Below are 7,710 nucleotides of genomic sequence, written 5' to 3'. Positions count from 1 at the left end.
TTGAGTATATCAACAGCAAGTCTTTATTAACAATTCATAACTATATATATAATTACAGTAGAAGGTACAGGTATGGAGCTGACTCCAGTCTAGGCCTTTACATATCTCTGCCCATCTCTAGACTGACCCTGGTTATGGGCCATGTGCCTTCTTAAATCACTGGGTGAGTGGTACTGTAATCGTCCCCCATTAACCCTGTGTGTACCAGACTCTACTACTACAGTCACAGGAGAAGCCGTTGAGTTAGATGAACAAATGGATTGAGGCAATTATGATCATGCAAATACATCCTGCTCAATTTATTAAAAACAGTTTTTTAAAATGCAGTTCAGCTGGGCTCCTCTGGTGCCCAGCTGAGTCACTTAGATCCACAAAATCCCAGCTTCATTATGGAATCATAGAGCGATACAGTACCGAGCTAGGGGTAGTTGATTGGAGCAGTGGTGGTGATACAACATCAAAACCGGCTTCAGCACTCCTGGGTTGGCAATAGCAAAACCAACCAGAATTCAAACTCTCAAAAAACCCCTGTTGGACTCGCACGCACCTGTGTGGCATCAGCTGCCAACACTCCACCCCCACCTAAAGAATAGCTATTTCTCCAAAGTACTAGAGGGTAACCAGGGTAAATGGGACTCTACCCCAACATGAGCCGACACTTTCAGGATGGTGGGGGTGGTGGGGCAGGGGGTTTGTGGGCAGGTAGCGGGTGAATGAAAAGTGAACATAGAGAAACAAAGAGAAATATTCAATGACCCAGCCTCCACTGCTCTCTGGGGAAGAGAATTCCACAGACTAGCGACCCTCTGAGAGAAAAAAAATTCTCATTTCCATCTTAAATGGGGGACTCCTAATTTTTAAACTGTGTCCCCTAGTTCTAGTCTCTCCCACAAGGAGAAACATCCTCTTGGTATCCGTGGAAGGTGTCGATAACCATCGATTCTGCAATTAATTTGGTTTGCTCTCATTATAGCACACATGAACATTATAATCAGCAATGTGCTGATGACAAAAAGCTCAAGGATGTCTAATGATTTATTAAGTGTTATATGTAGCTGCTTTTCCCGTGGCCTGGAGGTGTTTAAGATCGCATTTGAATGAACCCATGCAATCCTTATTTTAGAGGGTGTTTAAAATTTAAATGCTGGAAATACTCAGCAGGTCTGGCAGCATCTGTGGAGAGTGAACAGAGTTAACGTTTCCAGTCGATGACTTTTCATCAGAGCTGGAAAAAGATGCAACAGGTTTTAAGCAAGCGGAGAAGCAAGGAAAGGAGGTTGGGGGAGTCGAGAGGACAAAAGGGAAGGCTTTTTTGGGAGAGGTTAAATGACAAAGGAAATGTTAATGGAGGTCAAAAGGAGATGGTAATGGGACAAGTAAATAAACAAAAGATGGTGTAAATGCAAAGAGCAGAATCATTGGGAGCAGTTGTTCTGATCTGAAGTTGTTGAACTCAATGTTGAGTCTGGAAGGCTGGAAAGTGCTTAATTGAAAGATGGGATACTGTTCAAGCTTCCATTAAACTTCATTGGGACAGTGTAGATGCAGAGAACAGAAAAGTCAGGGGGTGTGGTAGAGAAATAAAATGACAGGCAATACCATTGCTGCCCTAAACAGACATTTCTAAGGAATTGTTTGCAGCAGATATTTTATGGCACAACTCATAGGCCTATCATAACACAGACATGATCCCTTTAACAGTTCACATAATCGTCTTCTGTTTCCGCTGTAAACTCTGTTGCTTAGCCACTGACTCCATCCCTCTCCCTGGCAAATGCCTGAGGCTGAACCAGACCATTCACAACCTAGGTATTGCATTTGACCCTAATGTTATAGAGGGGAGAGAGAACCTGAACTGCTTTACCCTCTCCCCATCTGTCTGTAAGCAGAGGTGTTTTTGAATTGTTTTTAAAGTTGGCTGTGGCGTGTTTTCCCAAACCCTTAGTTTGTGTGGTCCAATTTTATAAATAACATGCAGCGCACGCTCTTTATGATGGTTTGTTTATTTCACATTTAAACCTGGGGGTGGGGGGTTGCTTGCAACCTCAGACACACACATTCAGTAAGGGGGATGGAAAAGAGGGAGCATTTTTTTGCTACTATGGATAACAACAGTGAAAGAAACACAGAAATTATTAGTTCACATAATTTCCAGAGACTAAGAAGTCAAAGTCCCAAAGGTGTTTCCTTCATGGCAGAGTTCAGTTCAGATGAGTTCCTGGCTGGAGACAGCAGCACAAAAATCCTTCAGAGCAAATGAGGATGCTGTGAAAATATAACAGACTTTGAGGTGTTGAGAGATGGTGGCTGGCTGCTGGGTCAGCTGGAAGTCCTGCTGTTGTTCCTTTTAGCTTGGAAGTAATCAGAAGACTGCTTGTTTCTCTGTTCTCAACTGAATATACAGATTTCAAAATGGCCACTCGAGCCATGTGACCTCCTTCCTCCACCATGATTTCAAAGGGAATGTTTACCTGGTGTTTTGGTCTGGCCTTTGTTTTATGGCTTATAATATGCCCCAGTGTTGGCCTCTGAAAGAGTCACCATCCATGTTGAGAACCTTGCTTCAGGGAGCAGAGCGTGTGACTCTGCTAGAGGGGCAAGCTTATCGAGATGCAAATGATGTCCATGGTTAACTGTATCCCTCTCTGAAGATGCTGTCAGACCTGCTGAGTTTTTCCAGGTATTTTTGTTTTTGTCCATGGTTCCCTCAATGGTCTCCTTTTGAAATGGACTGACAGTCCCAGGTGTGAGATGAGCCTGTTAACAACACTGCTGGAATAATGAGTTTGTACCTCTGAGTCCCCTGGTTTCATGATTATGATGTCCTTACAATGGGATGTGAGATTGCACAAGGATTAGATGGGAACTCTTTTGTTCTTGTAACTCCTGTTGGAAGCTTTCATCACAGATGGTCAATGCTGTGAATTATGTAACCTGTAGCAGCCATCTTTCAGTTCAACAATAAAAGAATAAAGTTTGGACCCAGTTTTGATTTCCTTTCATGTCTTATTAGCATGAACTTTCAACCACTTATCTGTGCCATCATCTGTCTTCTTCCACCTCTGTAACACTGCCTGACTCCACCCCGCCCTCAACTCCTCTGCTACTGAAACCCTCAGGTCTGCCTTTGTTAATTTTCAAACTTGACTGTTCTATCATACTCCTGGCTGGCCTCCCATCTTCCATAAATTAAACCCATCCAAAACTCTGTTGCCCATATCCTAATTCACATCAAGTCCTGTTCAGCCATCACTCCTGCACCCGCTGACCTACATCGGCTCCTGGTCCAGCAATGCCTCGATTTTAAAATTCTCATTCTTGTTTTCAAATTCCCTCTCCCAACGTCTGTAACCCCCTTTTCCTCCTCTAACCCTCCTCAGTCTCTGTTCTCCTCCAATTCTTCTTCTTGTGCCTTTCTGAATTCAAATCGCTCCACCATTGGCAGTTGTGCCTTCAGCAGACTGGACACTAAGGTTTGGAATCCCTTCTCTAAACCCTTCTGACCCCTCTATCCCTGGCCAAAACCTTCCTCTTTGACCCAGCTTGTTCTAATACTAGATAGGTGTTTGCATGATAATGCTCCTGTCAAGTGTCTTGATTAATTTTATTATGTTAAAGGCACTATATAAATGCAAGTTGTTGTTGATGATGAACATTCCTGATAGAAGCTTTTTTCAGCAAGTTCAAGATTTTTCTTTAGTCTTACCCTTTCAAGGGCACAGAAAACCTTAGACTCACCTGTCACCTTGTAAACACAAGGCAGATTCTACTTCTCATTAAATTAAGTAGTGAGGGACAGAAAAAGATGAGCAATAATTCATCATCTCATCTAAACAAGTATCTTACACTGCACATGGCCTTACTTGACAATATTCAGATGGTTACACACATCATACATCAATTCTCCAACATCATTATAACACATTTAATAGCATAGGGAGCAAAAGGTCCTGCTAACCATGAATTGAACTAAGCTCAAAAACAGCTCTCCATTATACAGTGTGGCACCAGGTTTCCTTATTTATACAATTTACCCTGATTACTAGTTGACTAACATTACAATCTACTGCAGCTGAAAATGCTTTTATAGAAGTTGAAGGGAGACTGCAAAAACACCAATAATAATGGTTAGCTGCTGTTTGGATTCATCGCAACATCACACCAAAAATGTTTTCACCTCCTAATTTTCTCCACTCCTCCTAGCTCTGAAGCTGTCTATGCCTTGTTGGGGTGTAGTACCATATCCAGGTGCCTATTCTTTCTGTATAATGAGAAATAATGGTATTAAGTGCTTTGCTAACCTGCAATGATTGCTTTAAAGGAGCATTGTCAAACAAAATTTGACGCCGAGTCAAGAGGGAGGTTTTAAGGAGAGTCTCTGAGTCCTCTGGTTTCATGATTATGATGTCGTTACAATAGGATGTGAGACTCCACAAGGATTAGAGGGGAAGTCCAAAACAAAAACAGAATTACCTGGAAAAACTCAGCAGGTCTGGCAGCATCGGCGAAGAAGAAAAGAGTTGACGTTTTGAGTCCTCATGACCCTTCGACAGAACTCAGTTCTGTCGAAGGGTCATGAGGACTCGAAACGTCAACTCTTTTCTTCTCCGCCGATGCTGCCAGACCTGCTGAGTTTTTCCAGGTAATTCTGTTTTTGTTTTGGATTTCCAGCATCCGCAGTTTTTTGTTTTTATATAAGAGGGGAAGTCTTTTGTTCTTGTAACTCATGTTGGAAGTTTCCAGGACAGATGGCCGATTCTCTCACACCCACGCACACACCAGTAACCTTTTCCGCCTCCCTTCATGGGGGGTCCCAAGCCCAGTATAGCTTCTGAACCACTGTGTTGGGCACACATTTCCTATAAGAAACAGGAGCAGGAGTGGGCCAATCAGCCATTGAGTCTGCTGCACCAGTCAATAAGATCATGGCTGATCCGATGTGGCCTTAACTCCGCTTTCTCGCGTGTCCCCCATAACCCTCGACTCCCTTGTCAGTCAAAAACCCATCGAGCTTGACCTTGAATATATTCAATGACCCAGCCTCCACTGCTCACTGTGGAAGAAAATTCCAAAGACTAACAACGTTCAGAGAAGAAATTCCTCCTCATCTCCATTTTAAATGGGACTCTGCTTATTTTTAAACTTTGCCTCCTAGTTCTAGATTCCCTACAACAGGAAACATCCTCTCAACATCCATACCCCTTCAGAAACTTTTTTATTTTAATAAGATTGCCTTTCATTCTTAGGCACACATAGTCCTTACTATTTTCCATCTTGCACTAGAAATTCTGCTTTGTAACACATTTGATTCCACTTAGGGGTTAGAACTAACACTGAGGAAGAACATCACATAATATAAGGCAACATGCAGAAAGTTGCAGACTGGGGAGTTAAGGGACAAATTAACATGGATAACTATGAGGTGATGCGCTCTGGTAGGAATGACAGAATCACTGGTGTTCAGCTTTTGGATGGATGGATAAAGTATATTCGACTATAATAAATCCAGCAGGGAAATAAGGAGACACTTCTTTGCTCAGAATGGTTGGAATGTGAATCCCGTTATCACAGGAAGTGGTTGAGGCAAATAGCTTTGATGTTTTCAAGGGCAAATAGATGAGTATATGAGAAAAGGGGGAATAGAAAGGTATGTTGAAAGGCTGAGATGAGGCAGATGGAATGGGAGGAGGCTGGAGTGGAGTGCAAACACCAACGCAGACTGGTTGGGCCAAATGTCCTGCTTCTGTGCTACGTATTCTATCTAATCTTTTTAAAGTCAAAAAGCAAGCAACCAATGGCTTGCTGCCAGACCTTGTCCCACACTGTCCTATAAAAAAGAGGTCACTGATTTCAGAATCACAAACTAATTAATGGAGAGTATGGGGAAAAAAATCTCTGCAGAGGTTGGTTAGAACATGGAATTCTCTGCAAAGTAATACAATTTTTAAAAAAGGAGAGGGGGGTTTGCTGGAAAGGGCTTTTATCTGACCTCCCCCTTAATGTGTAGGCAGCATCAGAGGATTGATGTAACAGATCATCTTGTATTGGACATTAAAGAAACAAAGGCGGTGAATAACTAAGGAACTGAGAAGTCTGAAGAGCAGGCAAATGGTAGAGGTGGAAAATTCGAGGGGAGTCAGTTGTTAAATTAAAAGAGATTTATAATAAGGATAATACCAAATCAATTATCTAGAGAAAAAATAATTAAAGCCTGTTCCAGAAGCTTAGGATGTTGAGTTTTATTGCAACAGTTTAGATGACCAATGATAGAGGTCAGTTTAGGAATGGATGGGAGTTAAAGTGGGGAAAGGTAAGCTGGGGTGGTATTTGGCAAAGCAACTTAATCTGCATTTGATCTCCATGATGTAAAGATGATGACCTCAAGAGTGGATGCTCTAGATAAGAGGAAGTACATGCAAACTGTTGTCTCACATGGAAGATGGCAGTGTTTGAGGTGGTGTGGGAGAAGGTGAACATTCGGCATTGCATCTTGAGTTCTTGTGAGAAGGTGCAAGAGGAAGGGCAGATGGAAGCTGGGTTAGTTTCGAACGGAGGGTCCCTTCGGAAAGAGAGCAAGGAGGGGAAGGTAAGACCTGTTTGGTTGTGGAATCATGATGTAGGTGGCAGGGATCGCAGCTGGTGTCAAACACAGAGGCTGCTAAGAGCAGGGAGAGGGGCAAGAGGACCCTGTCATATTTGGATGAGGAGGAGGAAGTGACGAAGGAAGAAATAGGACTGACCCAGTCAAGAGGCTTGATGACCATTGCCAAGGGATCTCTTCAGCTGAGAGAAGTGGAGATTTTACAAGTTCTGATGCAGAAGATAAGTTACTAGAGCAGGCATGACAGAGATATAGAAGCTGGAAGATAGGAAGAAAGCTCTTATGAGGTGGTGGGTGGGAAGGAGCAAACTCCAGTTATCGGTGAGAATCAGTCATCTAGTAATGATTGCCTCGAAGGTCCATCACCAGAAACGTGTGTGTGGCCCATTAAACAAATTAAAACTCATGCATGTAAACAGAAATGAACTGAAAGGCGATGTATTGTTGATAGCATCGCGAGGGTACACTGTCTAATAAAGGGAAGTAATGTGTAATTAGGGAGATTGTATGCACTCCTCTTTTGATTATATATTCATGATTCACAAGAAAGCAGCAACTCCCTAGACTGAAATAATTATTGTAATGATGCACATATTTGGCATTATTCGGGATCAGGTCTCAAAATGTGAGCAAGCGCAATTAAAAATGAATGTTTCACTTTGAAATATTAAAACAGAATAACTCACTTCTGTGAGACACTGTTTTATCTGACCTACTGAATACAACTGCTTGCGACCTGTGGGATGGGAAATCTTTCCAACTTACACTTCATATACAGGCGGTCTCTTATATTCGTTCCTCCCCTCCCACTTTCATGTACTTGCTTAAGACCTGTTACACCTCAAGCCTTGTTCCAGTTCGGATGTAAGGTCATCGACGTGAAACATTGGGCTGGACTTTTGGCTGAGAGGGTGAGCGCGCGCCTGACCAGCTCGAGCGTAAAATGACGCGCGATGGCGTCAGGCAAGCGTCCTGACATCATCACGCACTCGCGCAATGTTTCGGTCAGCGGGCGCACACACGGGAGTCGGCAGCACGCCCGTCGACAATTAACAGGCCAGTTGAGGCCATTAAAGTATTAATTGAATTAAATTTTTCACTGCCCGTCC

The sequence above is a fragment of the Carcharodon carcharias genome, chromosome 19 (assembly GCF_017639515.1).
Source record: "Carcharodon carcharias isolate sCarCar2 chromosome 19, sCarCar2.pri, whole genome shotgun sequence".
In the NCBI taxonomy this organism is placed as follows: domain Eukaryota; kingdom Metazoa; phylum Chordata; class Chondrichthyes; order Lamniformes; family Lamnidae; genus Carcharodon; species Carcharodon carcharias.
Note: the sequence above shows the minus strand (reverse complement) of the source record.